The sequence below is a fragment of the Antechinus flavipes genome, chromosome 4, assembly GCF_016432865.1.
Source record: "Antechinus flavipes isolate AdamAnt ecotype Samford, QLD, Australia chromosome 4, AdamAnt_v2, whole genome shotgun sequence".
Classification (NCBI taxonomy): domain Eukaryota; kingdom Metazoa; phylum Chordata; class Mammalia; order Dasyuromorphia; family Dasyuridae; genus Antechinus; species Antechinus flavipes.
Genome location: NC_067401.1, coordinates 290,130,789 through 290,143,972, shown reverse-complemented (window position 1 = coordinate 290,143,972; position 13,184 = coordinate 290,130,789).

The following is a 13,184-nucleotide window of genomic DNA, read 5'->3' as shown; positions in this document are numbered from 1 at the left end:
TCTTCAACCCTGGCATCTAAGTCCTTCTACAATATGGTTCTGATCTTTCTTCTTTTCCTCTTTTCATACTTTTGTTCAAATCATTCTTTATATCTAGTATATATTCTCTTCATATCTGCCCATTAAAATGCTATCCATATTTCATTATATTTAGCATGCTATATATATATATATATATACATTGCTGTGGAACAGCAGTGCTGTGGAACTACCTTTCAAGGGCCAGCTATAAAGGAACTATGTTCTTTCCCTAGAAAGAATAATTTTAGTCCCTATTTCTGTAGCATGTATTATTACCAGCTTAGTTTTACAAATGAAAAAAACCGAGATTTAAAAAGTAAATGAATTTCTTATAGTTATCCATCTAATAACTGTAAAAGCTGAGATTTTAATCCTCACATCTCTTGAATACTATTTCAAAACCATTTCTACTTTACATTCTCCTAGATCCTTTTCCTTGAGAATAGAAAGAAAGGAAGTCTCAGGTTCAGATTTTTTGGTTCTTATCAGCAGCCCCCACTCCCAGCAATCAGAATAGCTTCCTGATTTCTTGTTACTACCTGCAGATAAATATAAACTACCCTGGGCATATACAGACAAGACATAGCTCCCTGTCTCAATCAAAACTAGGTGTTTCCTACCTAGGGAAGACATATAGAACAGCAGAATTTTCCATTTCAGATGGAAAATTTCTTGGGTCACATGATCTTGCTTGAATTTCTTACTCTGCCAACCCACACAAAATTGCATATGCAATAATATTTTTTTCCAGCTAAGCTTAAGCAAATGACCAGAGTCAGATCACCAGGATCAGAAACATCCCTGATACTGGTTCAAAAGGACTAGACTAATTGTTTTCAATAGGGACAGTAGGTGATGAAAATAGATACAAGAGTTTTTGCCTCTGTTGACGGTCTTCTTGCCATGTTTTTAAGCTTTCTCAATCCCAGCACATTTGACTGGGGCTCTTAAAAAGTGTAAGCCTGCTTACATAATGAACACAGCTCTTTTACATTGCTTGTTACAGAACAAACTCAAACACCATTTTCTCTAGGAAATTTTCCCTGGTTGTTCTATCTAGAAGTTACATCTAATTCTGTTGAATTCTCATAATTACACTTTTTTCCCATATTATATGCTGATATTCCTTTTGATATCCTAGTTATTTATATTCATGTCTTATTTTCTACCTTAGATTCCAAGGTCCTTAAGGGTAAGAACTATGGGATGGTTCTTGATATCCTCCCAATGACAGAGCCTTCTTGACTACTCTTTCAAGCAATGAATGTACTTTCACTCATTCCCTCTGACTCATTGGTCAAGAAGAAAGAATTAGAATATTCCTTAATCCCAATGACACTTCTTTTTTCTCCCCTCAGAACACATGCCCGTAATTTGCATAAGTATTTAATTTAGATGTTATGCATGTTGATTGGATGTTCTTAATAATGGGATATTTCAGAGGAGAATGAATGGTTTAGGGGAGTTCTGAGCATCTTACATACTAGTCATCTTGGACAATGAGCTCTTCTAAAACCCAGCATGAATCCAATTTGGCTGACACATCCAAACTAAGTTTGGGAGCAGATGGAGAAACTACATCTGAGCAAAGTTGACTTTCCAGGACACTTTCTCAGTACTAACAGGAAGCTGTTTCTGTTTGTTTGCTTGCTTTTCATCCTAGGGAGCAGTTTCAGAGTTGGTAATTAAACCTTTCTACTATTATAATGAAGATATTCAATGGGATAATGCATCTCGAGCCCTAAAACATCCTCACTGATATAACAAGTTGCAAGGACACAAATGCAGGTGCTTCTGCATTTGAATAAAGCCTACAGCTGGTAAGCCCCCTCTTAAGTTAGAAAAAATTGTCTTTTGTTTCTGTCAGCATCTAATATACAATTCTTCAGAGAATATGTAGAAGGGAGAGCTTATCTATGTTTGATGTGTTTTAATTCAGATTTCTTGTCTTGTCTCTTAGCACCTACATTTCAGATTTTCCTCATAGCTCTTCATATGCATCCTAATGATTTCCAAGAATAGAAACCTAAGAGCAGGCCTTTAGAGGGCCTTTATTTATATAAATATAAATACAGAGGGTCTTTATTTATGACCTCCTCTGATCAACAATTACCTGTCTTCTGGAGCACAGTAAAAATCCACCTTTCTCCAGTGACTCACCCCATAAAGATTACATTGATAAAATCACAGGATTATATCTGTAATAGACCCATAGCTCCAGAGATCACCTTTTCCAAACTCCTTATTTTATAAAAGAGGAAACTGAGACGGAGCGAGATTAAGTGACTTCATAAGATCATAGATACGATGCTGGAAATGATCATAGACATGATCCACTTGCTTGGATTCAGTGGCAAGAGGACAGACTGATACCATTTCATTAACAACCATCCTCCTCTCTTAGTCTCTTCCTGAGTGCAGGGGCAGAAGAAAGATGCCATTCTATCATACTCCCTTTACCTATTCTTGCCTGCCTGGATGGAGAGACGTTCTACTTTATCATACTCAATCCACTGCTCTCCTGGGCTTGTCTGACCTAGTCTAAAGGGAAAGAAAAGAAATACCAACAAACAACAACTTCCTACACTGGACCCCTTGACTGAACTTATTAATATGCTTAAAAGAGTTTAACTTGTGCCAGGTCCTAAGTAATGTAGATAACCTCCCTGAATTCACCTGCTCATATACCCTGCCTATCCCAATGATTCGAAATCTTTGACTATCATTATTCAGACTTCACTTGCTCCCTTATTTCCATCTCCCTCAACCCTAACCTCAATGTCCCATCGAAAGTTATCCATCTCTTCAACTGTGCTCCCTAGAATGCTCACTCCAGAAAGAACAAATGTGCTTTCATCTTCTATTTTTTTTTCCTTTCCCACTCTTTCCATCTTCTGGCTCTCACTGAGACCGGTTTCCTCCTGAAAGCACATCCTTCTTGACAGTCTTTCCAGCAATGACTGTACTTTCACTCATTTCTCCTCTCATTGGTCAAGAAAGGAACATTGGAATACTCCTTGCTCCTATGGACACTTCTAAACTCACCCCCTACCACCAACACTCAGTAACCTCTCCTTCTAGATTTTTTTCAGTCTTTATTTATCACCTAGTCAAAATTTTTGTAGCTTTATCTAACATCTTCCAAGGTAATTATCTTCTTTCCTCAGAGTTCAACAACTGACTCATAGTTTTTCTCTTCTCCCCAACTCCTGCTGTTATACTAAGGGATAGTATAAGAGCAGGAGATAGCTAGCTATGCTTATTCATTTCCCATGACCCATTCCACCACCCCACCTCAACTACACAAAGAGATGTGCATACTCTTAATTGTCATCATACCAAAATGGACCTCTTTAATGTTCACAAACTCTTCATCAAATTCCCTTATCTGTTCACTATTCTTGTCATTCTACCCCTCACTCTACAAATCCAAAACTTGTCTTTTTTTTTAAACTAAGGCTTCCAATTCCTCGATTCTTTCCCAGATCATCAGTACTACACTGGCTACTCTCCTCTCCTGTTCGTCTTGACCTTTCAGTGAATCAGTTTGATTCTATACTTTTATCTTCTCTTGAGTCCTTTGCCCCCTTATCCTGTTGCCAATCTTGTCCTTCCAAGCTTCAGTCTTGGATTATTATTCTATTTTATTCATGTTCTGCTAGTCAGAACTGGAGAAAACTATGAAACTGGATTGACTGGATTCAGTGCAAATTAATGTGACATATCCAACTGGGCTCTCATTACTATATGACACAGCTGAGCACAGCAGCTTTTCCAAACCTTTTCTTCCCTCTTTAAACTTCTCATGGTTCCTTTTCTCCTATCTTCTCAGCTAAGAATCACGTCTCATATTTCACTGAAAAAATTAAAGTCATTTACCAAGAGTTCCTCTTCTTCTTCTTCTTCTTCATCTCACATAACTTAGATGCTTTCTGCCACTATCTCCTCCTTTAGCCCTGTCTCACAGAAACAGGTGGCTTTTGTATCTACCAAGATAAACCCCTTTTCATGCACAAGTGATCCTATTCTTCTATTCTTCTTTTCAAGAATATTGCTCTATCCTATTTGCACTATTGCTAATTGCTAATTGCACTATTCCTGTGGTGAAATAGGTCATAGGAAATTTGCTCCATCAGTTATCTTCAATCTTTCCTTGTCTCCTGACTACTTCCCCACCACCCACACACATACCCATGTCTCTTCCATCCTCAAAAAATACTCTTTAGATCCATTCATCCATTCCCTTCACGCTATTATGTCATAGCTCTTCTCTTTTTTGTGGCTAAACTCCTTGAGAAGGTTATCTACAATAAATGTCATCACTTCCTTTCCTCTTGCTCTCTTTAATTTTTCTACAACTTGACTTCTGACCTCATCATTCCACTGAAACTGCTCTCTCCAAAGTTACCAGTGGTCTCTTAATTGACCGATCTAATGGTCTTTTTTCAATCCTTATTCTTCTTGACTTTTGTGGTCTTTGGCACTGTCAAGTGTCCTGTTTTAATTAATACTCTCTCCTCTTTAGGCTTCTATAACATTATTTGAACCTACTTCTCTTCCAACCTAACTGATCCTTCTCATTCTCCTTTGTTGGATCTTCATCCAGACCATACTACCCACTCACTGTGAGTGTCCTATAGGCCTCTGACATGGGCCCTTTCTTCTTCCACTCTATTATTCTTACTAGTGATCTTGTCAGTTCCCATGGATTTAAATCTATTTTTATAGACCAAACTTCTCTTATCTTTCTCTAATTGTCTATCAGGTATCTTGAACTGGATGTTTCACAGATATCTTAAACTCAACATATCCAAAACTGATTTATTTCATAATCATTCCCCACACACTATCCCATCTTTTTAACTTCCCTATTACTGTTAAGGGTACCACCATATTCCTGATCACAGTGATTCCCTACCTAAGTATCTTTCTTAATTTCTTAACCTCTCTCTATTTCCATATCCATTATGCTGGTAAGTCCTTTGTATCATTTCTCATATATGTCCTACTTCTCTCCTCAATACTGCTACCATCATCAGGTGTAAATCCTCAGAATGTCATAGCAAGACTGTTATAATAGCCTGTTTAGCCTTCCTGCCTGAAGTTTTTCTCCCTACAATCAACATTCTCCATTCAGTTGTCAGACTTACTTACTCCCTCCTCAATAAATTTTAATGGCTCTCTATTGGCTCCAAGATCAAATATAAATCCCTCTATCTGGCATTAAATAACTTTCATAACCTAACCCTCCCTCACACACACACACATATCCCTTTCTAGTCTTACACCTTAAGGACCAAATCTTAAACCAAAAGCACTCAGATTCTTTTTGATTGGCCACCAATATATGTACAAGACCAACTCTCATTTGGTCTTTTGTTTGGTTCCTGAATGATTTAGGTTGAATGTAAATAGCAATCATTTCTGCTTCAGCCAGTGTCTTCCCCTCCTAGATGTATTTATTTAGATTTTTTTTTTTTTTGCCTCAATTGCTACCTAGCTTTGATTTCTGGATAGATGCAACCTCAGTTAAACCTGTTGAAGACCTCAGCTTAAAAATGTCAAGGTTTCCTATCGCATTCAGGATCATCATCAGTCATCCTGATTTTTATCTGACCACTGGACCAAGATGGCCCTGGAGGGAAAAGTGAGGCAGGTGATTTTGCACAGCCCTTCCCCACTTACATCCGGTTCACTTACCTCTCATAGTGTCACCTCCCTGATGTCATGGTCCTCTTTTAGAACAAAGATCAGACAACAACACCTTTCATACCTCCATATACTCCTTAATCCAGTGACACTGGCCTCCTTCTATTCCTCACAGAAGAAATTCTGTCTACTGACTGGGAATTTTCTCTGGCTGTCTTCCATGCTTGGAATGTTCCCTCCACTCCCATCTCTATCTTCTAGCTTTTTTAAGCCCCAGCTAAAATCCCTCCTATAAGAAGCCTATCCCTGTCCTCCATCCCATTCCTCACCCTCTTGGATTTACAGTATCAATTCTGTGATCTTATCAACGTTTAAGCACCTTTCCTTTATTGATCATCTCCAATTTATAATATTTTCTGTGCATAGTTATACATACATATAATACCTCCACTATTAGATTGTGAGCTCCTTGAGAAGAAGGACTACTCTTTGCTTTTTTCCCCTTCAGTGCTAGTAAAGTGCCTAAAATATAATAGATGCTTAATAAATGTTTTTTAGCTCACTGATCTAATCCAACCTTCTCATTTTTCAGATTAGGAAACTGAATCCCAGTGAAGTTGTGATTTCATGTAATCATAGATCATCACAGGATAACCAGTGAAATGGTTATTAGGAAAAACAGTGAGCTGAGTCAAAAAAACAAACCAAAACAAAACAAAAAACAAGTTCAAATTTAGTCTCTAATGCTAATTAGCTTATGTGATCCTGGAAAAATCGCTTACCTTTATTTGCCTCAGTTTCCTCTTCTATAAAATAGGAATAATAATAGTACCTACCTCCCAGGGTTGTGATGAGGATAAAGTGAGATAAAAATTGTAAAGTGCATCGAAAACTTTAAATGCTATCTACATAAATGCTAGGTAGCTAGTGATGAGGTTCTGAATGGTATTTTGAACTGAGAGAAACTGAAGAATTGATCCCTGAGGCAAACAGGCAGAAGTACTGAGAGATCAGTTTAGCTCCATGGTCCTACCCTCTAAGAAGTTTTCCAGTCTGAAATCCAAGTTATGTCAACCCCTGAGACCCACTCTCTGTAGAGGTTTCAAGTCACCTTGCCCTGCCCTGTCAGAAATCCCAGTCATGTCCCTGAAGTTAAATTTTCCCTATAAAATCTACACATGGGCCATCCCATGGCTGCTATCTTCCTTTGGATTTGTAATGTTCTGATTAGCTTTCTTAAAATCTTTGGATTAGCTTTTGTTCAGAAATGTACAATGTGAGAATAGCCAGGAATAAAGTCCAAAAGTCTTAGGCACTGACCCACACTTAACACCATACACCAAGATAAGATCAAAATGAGTTCATGACCTAGGCATAAAGAATGAGATTATAAATAAATAGAGGAACATAGAATAGTTTTCCTCTCAGACCTGTGGAAGAGGAAGGAATTTATGACCAAAGAAGAACTAGAGATTATTATTGATCACAAAATAGAAAATTTTGATTATATCAATTTGAAAAGTTTTTGTACAAACAAAACTAATGCAGACAAGATTAGAAGTGAAGCAATAAACTGGGAAAACATTTTTACAGTCAAAGGTTCTGATAAAGGCCTCATTTCTAAAATATATAGAGAATTGACTCTAATTTATAAGAAATCAAGCCATTCTCCAATTGATAAATGGTCAAAGGATATGAACAGACAATTCTCAGATGAAGAAATTGAAACTATTTCTAGGCATATGAAAAGATGCTCCAAGTCATTATTAATCAGAGAAATGCAAATTAAGACAACTCTGAGATATCACTACACACCTGTCAGATTGGCCAGAGAGACAGGGAAAGATAATGCGGAATGTTGGAGGGAATGTGGGAAAACAGGGACACTGATACATTGTTGGTGGAATTGTGAACACATCCAGCCATTCTGGAGAGCAATTTGGAACTATGCTCAAAAAATTATCAAACTGTGTATGCACAGTTTGATCCAGCAGTGTTATTACTGGGCTTATATCCCAAAGAAATACTAAAGAAGGGAAAGGGACCTGTATGTGCCAAAATGTTTGTGGCAGGTTTCTTTGTAGTGGCCAGAAACTGGAAACTGAGTGGATGCCCATCAAATGGAGAATGGCTGAATAAATTGTGGTATATGAATATTATGGAATATTATTGTTTGGTAAGAAATGACCAGCAGGATGAATACAGAGAGGCTTGGAGAGATTACATGAACTGATGCTGAGTGAAATGAGCAGGACCAGGAGATCATTATACACTTCAACAACAATACTGTATGATGATCAGTTCTGATGGACATGGCTCTCTTCAGCAGTGAGATGAACCAAATCAATTACAGTAGAGCAGTAATGAATTGAACCAGCTACAGCCAGTGAAAAAACTCTGGGAGATGACTAAGAACCATTACGTTGAATTCCCAATCCCTCTATTTTTGTCCACCTGCATTTTTTATTTCCTTCACAGGCTAATAGTACACTATTTCAAAGTCTGATTATTTTTATACAGCAAAATAACTGTTTGGACATGTATACTTATATTGTATTTAATTTATACTTTAACATATTTAACATGTATTGGTCAACCTGCCATCTAGGTGAGGAGGTGGGGGGAAGGAGGGGAAAAATTGGAACAAAAGGTTTGGCAATTGTCAATGCTGTAAAATGATCCATGCATATAACTTGTAAATAAAAAGCTATTAAAACAAAAAAAGTCCAGAAGTCTTTATTGTCTCCTTCACAATCTGTCTCCTTGCCTGGGGCTCAAGCTAGCTTTCTGGAAGCCCTTCAGGTGGACCTTGGTCTCAGAGGAGAAATGAAGAAGGACAGATCAGCCACCACAGTGATGGGAGATGGAGTGAATGTCTCTCATCCAGGCCTTGTGGCTCTTATATACTCTATTATAATTACATCATCACAGGTGTGAATCTTGTAGAATAGGTGTCAGTCTTATAGAACTATAGTAAGTACTAAGTACCTGTACTGACCTAGAGAACTATTAATCACCATGCTAAATTAGATAACCATTGTCTTATCAATTCTACTGAGTTAACACCTTGTTGTAAGAATCCTTGCCTAAGTATATTTCTCCAGAGTTGTGGCTTTCTACAGGATCAGTCTACCATGACACTCTTCCTCATGGTATCTTCCTCCTTATCCCTCCTTACCCATGCCATGTGGTATCTCCCCTAACTCCACTATGCTTCTCAACCCCACTTTTCTTCCTTATCACTAATTAGCTCTTCTAGGGCACTCAGTCCCTTTCAGTATTTAACCTGCCAGCTAAGGGCATGTCCCAACATCATGGCGTGCTCCCTTTGTAATTGTGAGTTCCACTGGGGAACTTGTTTTTCATATACTCTTCCAACTCTTTCATATTTACCATTCCTAGGGTCTATTGTATTCTTTCATTTTGTCTGTGAGCTAAACAAATCTATCTTTTATTAAATAGAATGGCCATTGTAAATTCTTCAGATGACCAAACCCATTTCATCTGGTATCTACATCACCCACATCACGTTGGACCTCAAGCTACATCACTAGGAGCCAGACAGTTAGTAGCTAGCAGTAGTAATCTAGACCTGGAAGGGAATGCAGAAGGCATCAAGTGGAACTACTTTTTTTTGCATATAGAAACTGAAGTTACCATATTTTCTCAAGGACATACAGGTAGTAAGAAGCAGAACTGGGATCTGAGTTCAGATTCAACCCTTCCTTGCTGCCTCCTGTATCCCCATCATTTGTATGGAGTTTATAGGGTGTTCAGGAAAACTAGTACCTCTGATGTGAGCACTTGCCAAACCTTTTTCAGGGATGCTCATCTACTTTTGGTGTCTATCTGGCACTCAACTCTCACCTATGTCTCCAAGAATCTGTAGCAGGGATATAATGGCCACACTCTGGTAAGCCATCTTGACAAATGGACTAAACCAGGTTAATGGTAACTTACAGGCATCAAACCCTTTGATGCATTGGGCGATGTCTACTCCAAGCAGATGAAGACTTCTCCAGTACAATAGATGGTTAAAAACAATTTGTTCCAACAGTCACGAAGGCAAATGAAGCATGTATTGTGGAGGAAGAGCTTATAGCTTGGTCAGTTATTGAAGGTACCAAGTTCATCCATTGTATCCTGGTCCATCACTAGATATTTTGATTTTTTTCCTGGATTTCCATGACTTTGGAAGGGAAAGTGAAGCTGACAACTTTGTGCAAACTCTGCCTCACTTAAATTTAATTCACACATAAACAAAGGACAAATCCCACATCATTTTAACTACTCCCACTTACATATGTGTGTTTTTCTTTTGGAACAAGAAGTATCTTCAACAGAACCAAAATCACATTTAGTGCTTTGGCACATACAAAGGAAACCTAAAATGTGCTCTTTACCCTACAGGAGCCTGTAATTTAGCTACAGGGAGAAAAGTAGCACCCATAATACCTAGAACCATGGGGTGCTGACTATTAAAATAAGTTAGGGTTCAGAGAAGGCAGAAATCAAAATAGGCTATGGTCATTGAAGAAGGTCTCTCAGGGGAGATAAAGACTTGAGCTGGATCCTAAAGGATTAGTAGGATCAGCAGAGGAGAGATGTAGGAGTTGTTCCAAGTGGAGAGAACAATATGCAATAAGGCACAAACACAGAATGAATATAAGCATATATAGGGGACAAATAGAGTGACAGGATAAAATAAGGAAGATTGGGAAATAAAATTGAAGGTGAGATCTACTTAGTGTAAGCTTTTCAAACTCAGGCTCTTCCTGAACACTGCTTAAGAAAATTTAAGTCATGTTTTTCAAAGTAAGTCTGGAATATTGCTGAGGATGGGGGAGGTTTGAATCTCTGCTGCCTAGACCAGTGATTTCTTGAAGCTATGTACTCATCTCAGAGTGAGGTGGCAGACCTCAGAAGTGTGGTGGCCACAAGATGAAGAAAATGTTTCAGAGTAAAAGGTATTTCCCAATTTGGAAGCAAGCTTTGGTGACAAATTGAATGAGGTGAATGAAAAATAGAAAAATCAAAGATGACCTCAAGGTAGTACTTGGAATATATGAAATTATGTAATTGTGGTGGATAGTACAAATGAAGTGCCCTGAGGGTAGATGAGGGATGGTTTCTACCTATAAAAATCCACTTGGACTTTAAAATATGTCTAAAGTTGTAAGATGTGTAAAATCATTCCATTCTCTCCTCTTTCTAGTTTCTTCACACAATTGCCAAATTGACATTCTGAAGATTTGAACAAGACATTCTCCTTGTTCAAGTTGCTTCAGTAGCTTCCTATTGCCTCTAGGATATAATAGAAATTCCTTTGCATTAAAAACTCTTAACAATCTCTCTCCAATCTATCTTTTCATACATTCTCTCTCTCTCTCTCTCTCTCTCTCTCTCTCTCTCTCTCTCTCTCTCTCTCTCTCTCTCTCTCTTTCTCTCTCTCTCTCTCTTTCTTTCTCTCTCTCTCTCACTGTCTTCTCTGTCTCTTCTCTCTATATATATCTCATCTCTCTGGCTCTCCTCTTTCTCTAGTTTTCTGGCTCTCTCTGTTTCTCTGTTTGTTTCTGTCTCTCCTTTCTCTCTGGCTCTATTTCTCTGTCTCTCCTTTCTCTCTGTTTCTCTGTCACTGTCTTTTTGTCTCTGTCTCTGTCTGTCAGATACATACACACAGAGACACACACTACATTACAACCATTTTCCCTGCTTGCTGTCCCTCTATGCTACATTGTCCACCGGAGAGCCTTTGCAGAAACTGATCCCCTTTCTTGAAATGTCTCTCCTTTGAAATCCCAACTCAAGCACAACTTCCTAGGAGACATTTTCTGGATTTGCCCAGGTATTAATGGTTTTCACTCACCCAAACGACTGAGTACTTACTTTGTACAGATTTGTTACACTTACTTTGGTGCACTTATTGTTTCTTCCCAATGGTACTTCAAGGATAAGAACTGTTTCTTTTTGTCTTTGTATCCCTAATGCCCAGAACAGTTGCTGAAACATAGTAGATGCTTAGTATGTGTCTTCTGAATGGAACTGAAAACTGAAGTCATAATAGGATCTCAGATCTGTGTGCCTGCCTGTCCTTGCCAATGCTTTGAAGCTAAACCCCAAACAAGTTTTTCCTCTACCATCAGCACTGGCCACCCAGTATGATAGAATCATAATAAATATCTGCACAAAGACAAACTACATTCCAACTTCAGCTTATCCAAGAGCAACAGAATGATCAAAAACATTGCCAACTTTGCCACCTTCCCTGCTGGTGTTGACAAAGCAGCAGCCAGAATAGTTCTGATAACTCACTGACCCTTCAGCACTAACAAGAAAATTATTCTTACTTGAGAACCACAAGCAACATGTGGCCTCCACATTCATGGTAACAGAGCACAATAAAGGTTTGCTGATTGATTGAATGATTAATGATGGGAAAGAGTGGAAAATACACTGGATTAGGAATCTTAAGAGCCTGAGGTGAATCTTAACTCTAATATTTACTGCCTGTGTGATCTTTAGCAAGTTGATCCATTTCTGTGGGCCTCTGTCTCAATAGCTCATTTTTAAAATAAGGCAAGAGTTTTTAAACTTTATTCTGTGTTATGAACCCCTTTGATAGTCTGGCAAAGTCTATGGACCCTTTCTCAGAATAGTGACTTTATATAATTGAAGGAAATGCTAAATTTCAGTTTGAAATTAGTGAAAATGTTATATCTAGATATAGATGAATGTGTCATACTCATATATATGAGTATCTACATATATATATGAGTGTGTATACACACATATATGTACATATATGTGTTTATATGTTTATTTTTTCCATCCAAATTCACTGATCCATTGGAATCTTTCAAGGGGTCAGTAGACTCCATGTTAAGAATCTCTAATAGAGGGTTCTACTTACTATCCCATCTAGCTCTAAAGCTATACTGCTATAATCAATAAGAATAAATATTGAGGTCTACAATGTTTTTCTGAGCAAGTCTACCAATGTTTATTTCACAAAATCAAAAGTGAAATACTTAGGAATATATAATTCAGAGAATGTGTGTTGTGTATGTATGTGTATAACAGAAAACACATGAGATTTACTCAGCTGTTTGTGATAAATTTAGAAGAGGAAAAAACAACTTAAAGACTCTAAAAAGGAAGACTTGCTCACTTATTTGAGGAGTCCAAACAGGCAGAATATGAGGATAGTGGTAAAGAAGAGAAACACTTGGATTCAGAAGATTTTCATCTAAAAAGACCCTTAGAGATCAAGGAGTCTAAATGTGTCACTTTATAGAAGATGAAAACTGAGTCTTAGAGAGGGAACTTGAAATGACATTCTCAAAGTTACACATGTTGTAAGTTGAAGAGGCAGCACATCTCAGAACACTGACCTCCCTGGTTTCCTCTTGTTCTTTTTTGTTTTGTCTTGAATTGCCCAAGAATTGGATGGATTTAAAATGAAGCAGAGCTGCACAAAGTCATCAGCCTCACTTTTAGTTCCAGGGTCATTCAAA